The following is an 11085-nucleotide window of genomic DNA, read 5'->3' as shown; positions in this document are numbered from 1 at the left end:
CCTTCACAAGGATGTAGTGTCTTTTGTCTCTCTTAATTAGTGTTGGTTTGAAATCCACTTGATCTGCAAAGAGGATAGCTACGCCTGCTTTTTTTTTTTTTTGGAGGGGGAGGGTTTCCTATCACAAGGAATATTATTTTCCACCCTTAGCTTTCAGTTTATGAGTTTCTTTTTGAATTAAGTGTGTTTCTTATATGCAGGATATTGTTGGATCTTGCTTCATGACCCCTTCTGCTAATCTGTTTCTTTTGATTGGAGAATTGAGACCATTAATATTGATGGTTATAACTGATATGTATTGACTTATCCTTGTCATGACTTTTTCTTTCTGTTGGATTCTCCCCCTTTGCATTTAATTTCTTGTCATGCCTGATGGATTCATTCTGCTAGGCTTCCTGGGGTTGTGATCCTCATTGTCTTTCCCTAGGATACTGTTTAAATTTTTTTTGAGTGCTGGTTTAGTATTCATGAAGTTCCTAAGTTGTTCTTTGTCATGAAAGTATCTTATTTTTTCATCAATTTTGAAAGATAGTTTTGCAGGGTACACCAATCTGGGTTGGAGGTTGTTTTCCTTTAGGGATTGAAATATATCACTCCATGCTCTTCTTGCCTTGTGGGTTTGTGTTGAGAAATTTACTGTGATTCTGATGGGCTTTCCTTTGTATGTGATTTGTTTCTTTTCCCTAACTGCTTGCAGAATTTTGTTCTTCTGTTGGATTTCTGGAATCTTAACTATTATGTGCCTATATGTAGATTTTTTGATCAAGTCTAACTGGAGTCCTATAAGCCTCAGTTATCTGTATGTCAAATTCTTTCCCCCTATTTGGGAAGTTTTCTGCCATTATTTTGGTGAAGTTTTTTTTACGTTGTCTTCACACTCTTCTGTTTCTTCATTGACTCCAATCCATCTTATGTTATTCTTCTTTGAATCATCTAACAGCTACTGGATTGATCTCTCATAGTCCCTTAGCATTTTTAAGAAATTTTCTTTTTCTGGTCACTAATTGCAATTTTATCTTCTATATCTGAAATTCTTTCCTTGCATTGACTCATTCTGTTGTTCAAACTTTCAATGGAGGTTATAATCTCTTGGAAATCTGTTCACATCTGTTTTATGATTCCATTTGTTTCCTATGTTGGGATTCCATCATGTTTCTCAGATCCTCTATTTTTTTTTTTGTCTGTGTTTGCTCTAGATTTATTAATCATGTCTTGTGCTGTGGGCACAATCTCTGCTGTTATCTGAGAAATTATTTCTGATTTCATTTTTTTCCAGGTCCTCTTTTGTTGCCAGTTTAGGGAGTCTAAGTGGTTGAGTATCAGATTATTCCATATTGTTTCCTTTTGGAGTAGGCTTAAGTGACCTGGGAGTCTGGTTTTGACACTATTTCTATGTCTTTTCATTTAAAGAGATATAGTCTGCTGTGCCTTTGTTGAGGAAACGTTTTGCTCACCAGTGGTCTTCAGTTCTCAGCAGGCCACTGAGCAGTCTTTATTCTTCTGCTCCCCGGGACACCAATTCCTGGGTTTAGAATGGTGGCCTTCTATATTCCTGAGCTGACCTGTTGTCTGGGCAGGCTTCTGGCTGGGGCCTGGGTACACTTTGGATGGTGTCTAGGTGTGTCTCTCAGTGGAGCCCTTATGTAGCCATTGTCTGGAGGGGGGTTGGCTGGGGACTGTGTATCCCTGTTCCTGTTGTCTGTTAGCTTCTGGCTAGGGTCTTCAGGTACTTATCAGTGGTATCAGGGCAAACCTCTAGCTGTTGCTTGTGCATCTGTGTAGTTCTTTTTCAGGTGGGCCCTCAGCTGTGGCTGATTGTGTCACAGAATTCTGGTTGAAGCTTGCAAGCCTGTGCAGCTCTTTTTTAGGTGGCTGTGGCCTCCTATATACTGACTTTTAGGAATTCTGTTAGTGAAAGTAAGGCTACTTGACATTACAGACTAAGGAGAACAAAACTGGGGGTAGGTATTGTAAACTGAAGAAATAGGTCATAGATTATTACAAAATTATCCATAGGCAAGCAACAGTGACTACAAGTAAACCGGTTTTATATGAGGTACTCAAACACAAGACTCTGTGAAAAATGTCAGTTATATTTTGTATTGTTGAAAAAGTAAACTGAGTAAATACTAATTAGTAGTGCCCAGCATAGCTGTTGTACTTGATTTCATAGGCATTAAGTCATGTTCTGCACAGATACTGAGTGATTACTATATATCAGGCATGGTAAGTACTAGGCTAAAAAAAAGAAAAACAATAACTGATGAATAAGACAGCTCCATGGAATTCACAATCTTGCAGAAAGACACAAAGGTTGCTTTTAAAATGGTTTTTCTTTTTCTTTCACTCTCTTAGACACACATTAGCTCTTTTTAAGCTCAGGGCAATATCCTTCCACATGTCCATATTTTCTGTTAACCATGCCTTGAAGGCTCTTGTCTTTTCTGTAGGCAACCAACTCTATAATTACAGGTTGAAAATTGCGTTAACGTAATTTAAATGGGTCAAAAGATAGAAAGGTAATATTTCTGCAGGAACCTGAGTGGCCAAAAAGGAAGGAAGGAGTCTTGGGCAGGGAGGAGTTTTATCTCTTCTGGAAATAAAAGGAAGTAGCCATGGCTGGGCCAAGGAAATGGAAGTGGGAGCCAGAAGCAGGTTACACATGGTAGTTTTTGTACACACTACAGAGAAGGGTACTGGAAGTAAAATAAATATTTTAAGTGGCCATATCAGTAGGTTCTGTTTTTAAAAATTTTGCTTTATTTAGAGAATAAATTGGGATGAGGAAGAGAGACTGAAGAAAATGTTCAGGTTGCTATTGCAAAATTCAGGTGAGAGGTAATTGAGATATTTAACCTTAAGTGGAATGATAGTTATGGAAAAAGAAGTGGAAAGATTCAAAACATATTTTAGATGTAGAAATAACAGAACTTGGTGATGGGTTACATGTAAAGAGTGAGTTAGGGGGAACACTTAAAGACAACTTCCATGTTTCTGCTAAATTGAATAATAATGGTCAAAGGAGAGGGCTGGCTAGATTTGTAGACTAGGCTGCTGGCTGCAGACACACCTAGGTGACTGATCAGTAATAACAGTGATTTAAAGAGTGACTTTGATCATAAAAACTAAGTCCAGACAGAGCACAATGGCATGTGGGACTCAGAGAAGAGACACACAGACAGGCTAGTCTAGACGGGTCATGGTCACAGGCTATTCTTAGACTCGTGGCCTGGTCCCATCTTCATGTTAGAAAACAGCCTTAGGCAACAGAGTCAGGGTGGGAAACAGCCTCAAGGGAGACAAAATGGTGAGTGTAAAGTGGCTTCCAAACCAAGCACTTTTTTAGAAACAATTACTGGTTGTTGGCTCTTGTGTAAATTCGCTGAATTTCTTAAATTTATTTGTAAAATACTGTATAATGAAAATATTTACCCAGGGTATTTGTTCTGGAGATTAATTTGGCCAGTGTTTACAAATTACCTTGCATATAATAGATGCTAAAAATGAAGTTCCCTTGGCCTCCCACTGTGCAAATTAATTCATATTGTTGAGCTCACTCATTTAGCTACCTGACTAATCAATTCTTTACACTAAAGGTCTTGGTTCTTGTCCAGTCACCTTAAGGCCTGGAGTAGGAAAGGACGGAACTAAAAACTATGGTATATTCTAAATATATCATATATTGTCAGTCATATTACATTATATACCATGTTACATGATTTTTAATTTTTCTATTTTCAGACAAACTCTGTGATAGCAGTATTATTTTCTTTCCTTTATAATAAGGACAGGTAGCACAAATTTGGATATCTGAGCAAGGTTATCTAGCTCCCGCCAGAAAAGCCAGGACTGAAGTTATTCATTCTGGTATTTCTACATTTCTCCTATACTGTGCTCTTTCTGAAGACAGGTCCTTCTGAAATGTCAGTCCTAGGTCTAAATCAAGTCCTGATTCCCAAAAGAAGAAATTGTCATTGCCCACAAAATAAATGTTTAGTTGCTAGGGCTTTGTTGATGTGGAGTGATTTTGGAGAATTTATGTTTTCTTTGAACTTGGTAGAGTTGAGTCATTCATTCATGAAATTTAGCCATGCTCTTTATTGGGAGACTACAGCAACCTTGCACAATGTCTAGGGATGTTACAGATCATCTAGTGAGTGGCTTTGTGGCTTTTTAGTTCAATAGTCCTTCAGTATTTCCATGCTGCCTCAGGAATCTCATCTTTGGTTTTTTCCTTTCACTTTGTGATTTATTCTTTACTAGGGGTAAGACTTTTTTTTCAGTAGTACAACCAAAGATCTCTCTCTCTCTCTCTCTCACACACACACACACACACACATGCACACACACATATACACGTACACACACGCACCTTTGTATTTCTAATTATCATTTCAGTTTTGACACGTGTAAAACAAAACTCCTGATAATTTCTCTGTCTGAAGCCTGCTGCAGTTGCCATTACAGTCTTCTCCTTAGTAAACGTCAGTTTGTGGACATGGACCTCAGTTGCCCTTGGCTCTTCTTCCTATGGAAACAAATGCACACTCCCATCTTGACAGTGTTGCACCCTCTAATGACACCATTTCCTTGACTGCTTCAGTAACCCTGAGGAGTCCCCTGCCCGTTCCCTAATCCTATCCATAGGTTCCCCGCCTTTAGAGGAGCCGGGTTGGTCCATTATGATATAAGATGTGACGTGTACACAGTGGTGTCCCTGCTCTGTTTCATCTAAACACTACCACATCATTTTCTACTTTTCTTTCCCAACAACAACACTTTTGGCCTCCTTTAGCTCCTTCTGCCATGCTAACAAGTTCTCATCTCAGAGCTTATGCATATTGCTCTTTTGCTTGCTGTTTTTTTCTGAACAAAATCCTCTTCTTCCAAATAAGCCGGTTGTCTATTTCCACACTTTATTGATATGTCTGCTGAAATATCACTATGTCAGAAAGGCCTTTTTTAGACTGCTTGCTATTTAATAGCAACACTATCCCCAGGCTCTTTTCCCATTTCCTGTGGTCGTTTTCTCTGCCATATTCATTACCATTTAAGAGTACATTTTTTTATTGTCTGTCTCACCATACCCGCTCTCCTTCCATGCGTGGTAAGATCAATGATGACAACAGCTTTTTGTCAGTTTTGCATATAATTAGAATAATACTTGGTTTGAACCAGGAACTTAATTCATGTTTGTTGAGTGAATCAATTGATGTTAATGTTTGTAATGTAACTTGTCATTCTTGTAGATCAGGTCAAAGTTTTTAATTATATTAATTTCAATTATTTTCTTTGATTCTCTTATACCTCTGACATCTGGATTTATTATAATTAACTGTGGTTTTGTTATGAAATATTCTCAATTTTAGGGAATAGCAATTTCTACTGCAAATTCTTACTAGTGAATGAAAAATATTACAGTATTTTCTTTCACAAAACATGTAAAAATTTAGAATTTTCCCATACTCCCACGTGTTAGGTTCTTTTGCATTTCAAAAGTTAACTTTAAAAATTAATGCTTATTTTTTAGGGGGAGGCATAAATCTGAATAAAGAGGAAATCCTTTCTAATATGCACTGATATTCCATCAAGTGTTTTAATCCTATGTGCAGCAGGGCAAGAAAAGGCCCTTTTCTTCACAATTCCCATATCCACTGAAACGATGACAGTCTGAATTTTAGTTTGTTGTTCAGATGAACTAAGACTGTTGCATTGAGCTTCAAAACATGTGTACTTGAGACTGGAAGTCCACTGTTGTGAGGAAAGATGGCTGTGGTCATATCTCTCCTCTTTCTCTGTGATGTGATAAAGCTAAACTTAGCTGCACTACTTAGGATGCCTGTTACTGCTGCAATCTCAATGAATTTAGAGTGGTAATCAATTAACACTAAATAGGTTTCTTTGTCAATTTGGAAGCATCCCAATGAAGGTAAAAAGAGAGTGAAATAAAGTGATAAATAATTTATACTTAGAATCTTTAATTCCTTCTGCTCACTTGTAGGTTTTAAGTTGTTTTTTAGGGGAAACATGAGACCAATAACCAGAATCCTGGGACATAAACTAACTCTGTTTAAGAAAGAGATACTTAAACTTTGCTGCTTACACCTGGGTTTTATATAAATGCTTCGATCACAAAAGGCCACTTGTCTCTGACTCTCCTGTGGAACTCTGGCAATTCTCTCTCATTATTTATGTTTTCTCTTGACTTCCCCAAAATTATTTTCTGTCTTGTTTGCATCTCAACTTGTATTGATAAAATGCCCATGCTAGGGTACAGATGCAGTTGCTGCCTCTGCTAACACTCTTTCTATGTGTGCATCTCAGGTCTCACCTTGGCTAGGTTTTCCCTTTATTAGTACCTGCATATTTGGGGCATGGTGATTCGAATGTTTAGAGCTCTGAGGCTTTAATTCTCAGTAGGGACTCTTGCCCAGAAGCAATGTCATTCTCCATTAATTACCTATTTACCTTTCCCTGTTTTGCCAGGAGTAGATAACAGAATCTTTAGGCTTAATCCTGGAAGCAATAGGGACCTTGTGGCAGTGCTTCAGGATCTCTCCCTAACAGTGGTTTCTGGGGACAGTGAATCCACAACGTAGTTTGCTCATCCTCACTATATTATCTATGGAGTCAACCTGTTAGTCAGGAGGTCTGGCTTCCTGGTCTTCTTTCTGTCTTCTACTCCTTCTCCTAAGACTAGGGGCTTGTCCTAACTCATAGCCTTTTGGCTAGGAGTCTCAGTTCCTCTTTTAGATCTTGTCAGGCTCTTAGCCTGGATTGGATCATGATTTTGATTTTTTCTTCTTTAAAGTGTCACCTATGGATTTACTTTATTCATTGCTCTCATATGACCATACTGAAAACCACCACTACCTTGAATATCCTTACCTCATGTGTGTCGACCTTTCTTCCTTGAATTGCACTCTTAAATGTGAGCTATGGTGCAAGCAGAAAAATGACAGCTGCTGATCCCACTAAACTTGGTGATTTGTATTATAAGAGCAGATAGCTCTTCTATTTTTCAAGGTCAGATGATTTTATGGCATTTGTAGTTAGCCAATAGTTTGGGGAATTTAGGGGATGGATGTAGTCACAGTAGTAGTACATGTTCCTCACACACACAGAAATCATCATCACTTTCAGAAACAGGGGTAGACATTTATGAAGATCTTACATTTCAAGGATCTTTGTTTACGTGGATCCCTTCCAATGTCCTGACAAGATCTCCAGCAATATTTTCATAGAAACACACACTTCTGTAAATTTGTAAAACTATTTAATCTTAAATCAGTTAAAACCATGGTGTCTTTTTACTCCAAATTCTCCTCTGTCATATTTTCACTGATTTCTGCTGACATTAAGGTGGGAAAAGACTGTGGTTTTTTTTTGTTGTTGGATATGACTAAAAATACTGTGAGTGAGATACATTCAGTTCGAACTTGTTGAAATAGGTCTATGTGCTTAGCAATTACTACTATGAATAAACTATAGCTGGTGGGCCAAGCTTGGAAGCTCATGCTCAGAACTTCCTTCTAGAGAATACCCTGGCATGCATTCCCCAATGGCTACACCTTCAGGACTATCACAACTCCACACCCAAATACACTTTCCCTAGATTACTCTCAAGTAATGATGAACTGTGGTAGAGTTGTAGAGTTGGCCAACTCCTGTCCAATGCAGAACTCCTCTTATGGGCAGTCTTTGGCCTTGGGCAGAGACTTTTTCAGAACTTTGCTACAGTCCAAGTCTTCCCAGCCAGTCTTCCTTGCTTGTCTTTCCTTTGCCAGGTCTTCACCATGGCTTGGAAGACTTTCCCTGTCTTCTTTCCCCACCCTCCTTCCTTATTTTCCATGAACATTTTCTTCAGTGAATACTTTCTGCATATAGTTCCATCTTAGTGTCTGCTTCTCAAAGGATATGAATTAAAAGTTTCACTGACTGGTTTGTGACACAGGATTTTCATCAACCTTTGATTCTTGAACATAAAGTTTAGGTAATGATCTATTCTCAGTCACTTGCTAGAATTTGGTGATATTTTTCAAATGCTTCTTCCTGAGTCTAGATTATTTTTCTGATCTCATCCACTCCTTCTCTACCTATATGGTGCACTGCAGCCAAACAGCCTCTTTGTTGTTGCAGAGATGGACTTTTGCTTGTATTATTCCTTCTGCCAGAAATGGCCTTACCCAACTAAATCTATGTGGATTTCTTATTCACTTCTTCCTAAGGGAACACAAAAGATCTGACACTGATAATAGTAGTATTAAATTTGTAATTATCACTACAATGATATTATCTATGAGAAACCGGTTGACAACTGCTGTTAGTTCATAGAGAATTTAATATTAATTATTTGCCCAGGATACTGAACTATCCTGAAATATTCCAAGTCACTTATGAAAGAAATGATTTTTTAAAGTTTGAAAACAACCTTGAAAATTTACAAAGTATTACCAATTAAGAGTGTGATGCTGCTGTTTTAAATGGTCGGCCCACTCTTCAAAGTCAATAGCCAGGAGATGATAATTGATAGGATATTTTATTCAAGGGGCAGCCCTGAAGAAGATGGAGGGGTTATTGTTCTCAATATTCCATCTTCCTGGGGATTCAGAAGTACAAGGAATTTTACAGGGAAGGAAAGGAGAAGCAAGGCAGGAAGACTTACATTGAGCAGACACATCCATTTCTAAGTGTATATGTCTCCTTCTCTGGACAGAACGTTGCAATGGATCTTCATTGCCTGGGGCTAGTGTCTGTAGCTCTCTCTATATATATTGCTTTTCTTCAATTTGTACATCACAGCAATTTATGTGCTTTGTGTTAGTTTATGCACAGAATGTGGAGAAAGTATTATAGAGAGACATTAAGTAGGTAGTAAATATTTATCTTAAGATTTCTGGATTTTTGTGATATTTACTATTTAAAATATCTATAATCTATAATTTTCTTTTCATAAGTGAAAACTAATTTTTATATGTATCTTAGTTACTTTTTGTTGCTGAGACAAATTACCAGATACCCAAAGCTAAAAGAGAAAAAAATTATTTGTCCAGTTTATAGATGTTTCAATCCGTAGTTGGCTGGCTCCAAGTCAGGGGGTCACATGGCAGAGGGGCATAGCAGAGGAGAAACAGTTCATTGTAGGCATAAAACAGCAAAAGAAATCAAGGGAGAGACCACAGCTCTTTCTAACCCTTTCTTATCCAAGCTACTTAGGGTGGGTAGCATTCACATCCTTAATCTTAGCACCCTTGGTCTTAGCATCATAACATGAACCAGTCACACTCTAGATCCAGGCACCTCTGAACTAGCCACACCTATAGCTGTGTGAGGCTTTGGGAGGGACAGCTAGACATAAGTCATAATGATACTCATTCATTTTTAAAAAGTCATTCCTCAAGTCGTATAATCTTAAATTCCACAGATTTTGAACTTGTCTTAGTTTAGAATTATAATTACAGCATACAGACAACATTAGTACGTTTTGATATCACTTTGACTCTGGATCTCACCATTGCTTTTCTTTTCTGGGCCATAGTCTAAAGCAAAACTTAATGAAACTGAACATTTTTATAAGTGGACTAAAATGCCATTATTATTGTACATGTAGGCAGGAGATTTGGCCTTTCCCACTAAATCCTCTTTGCCCTTTGCAGAAGATTTTTTAAAAGCTGTTAAATAATAGAGCATTCATGTCATGTACCTGAGGTTTTTCTTTAGTTGTGTATGTTCACATAAGTGTCATTTATAACTTAGTCACATCTTTCATTTCACTGCCATAAAATTAATTAGCAAGTCATGCAAATTTTACCATAAAAATTTTAACATATTTCTCATCACGTCACTGTCTTATTTAGGGCCTTCATAGTCCCTCCTGTGGACAGCTGAACAGTTTCCTATTTGTATTCTCCACCCCTACTTCACAGTCTATCTAGTTACCAAGACAATCTATCTACATTTAGCCATCTGTCCATGGCAGAGCATGCTAAAATCATTCAATGATTTACCATTTCCATTTTTAATGATCAGAACTTGCTCTTTAGAAGAAATCTCCAGCAGAGGTCCAGTGTGTAACACTGATCCAGCAGAATCTGGGTAAGTGTTCAGTTCCTCTCCTCCCAATGACCTCCCTTCCTCTTTGCACTTTTCAGTGTCTCCAGGGCAACCTGACACATTGAGTGAGCCTAGAAGGACTGTAATAATTTACCCATCAAAGTAGAACAGGTTTTCAAGAAAGTGGCGAAGTTATACAGGAACCTCTGCTATTTCTTGACTTTATGTCTCAGGACACATTTGTAAATTACCTTGGCTTCAAACTCTCTTAGCCACACCCTAAGATTAAGATTCTCTAGAGAATTAAGATTGTTAATCTTGGATATATGGGAAGAAGTGGGGGTTATTTTGGGAACCAAAATTACCATTGGTGTACAGATCTTTGGATGGATTTGGTGACTTTCTGATTTTGCTTCTAACCATGCTTTGAGACCCTAAGCTAAATGTCCAGAATGAGTGTTTAGGAACTAGAAAATTCTGCAAAACTCATGTTGAATTTTGAGATTGTGTCATTATATGTATGCCTTCCTTTATCTGGACAACTTTCACTTCCTACGGTAGAAACTGTTCACCTCTTTGGGAAGTGATTCTTGTACCTACGTGTTGGAAAAGGGTAAGTTTTTCTGTGGCCCATCAGGACTCTTTGTATCTGATTGTTGAACATATATTAATGTATTATTATTATTATTATTATTATTATGCAATTTTAAGTATCTATTTTATTCACTAAACCATGAAATACCAGAGGGTAAGGAGCATATATATCTTACTGACTTTGTAATGTAACAAAATGCTTACCACATAATAGTTGTTCAATAAATGTTGGATAAATGATTTTGTAGATGAATAAGTGAAGATAATATTCATTTCCTCTTCTGACTTTTTGGCTCCCCTATTATATTCTAGGTTCAGTGTCAAACTGACAATTTGTTTTTATTGAGTGAAAATATTAATAGGTTTTTAGAAAATAATATAAATATTTGTGTGGCTATTAAAGTTATACACACACACACACACACACACACACACACA

The sequence above is a fragment of the Fukomys damarensis genome, unplaced genomic scaffold (assembly GCF_012274545.1).
Source record: "Fukomys damarensis isolate Sample0158 unplaced genomic scaffold, DMR_v1.0_HiC HiC_scaffold_38, whole genome shotgun sequence".
Taxonomy (NCBI): Eukaryota; Metazoa; Chordata; class Mammalia; order Rodentia; family Bathyergidae; genus Fukomys; species Fukomys damarensis.
This window is presented reverse-complemented; position numbering follows the sequence as displayed.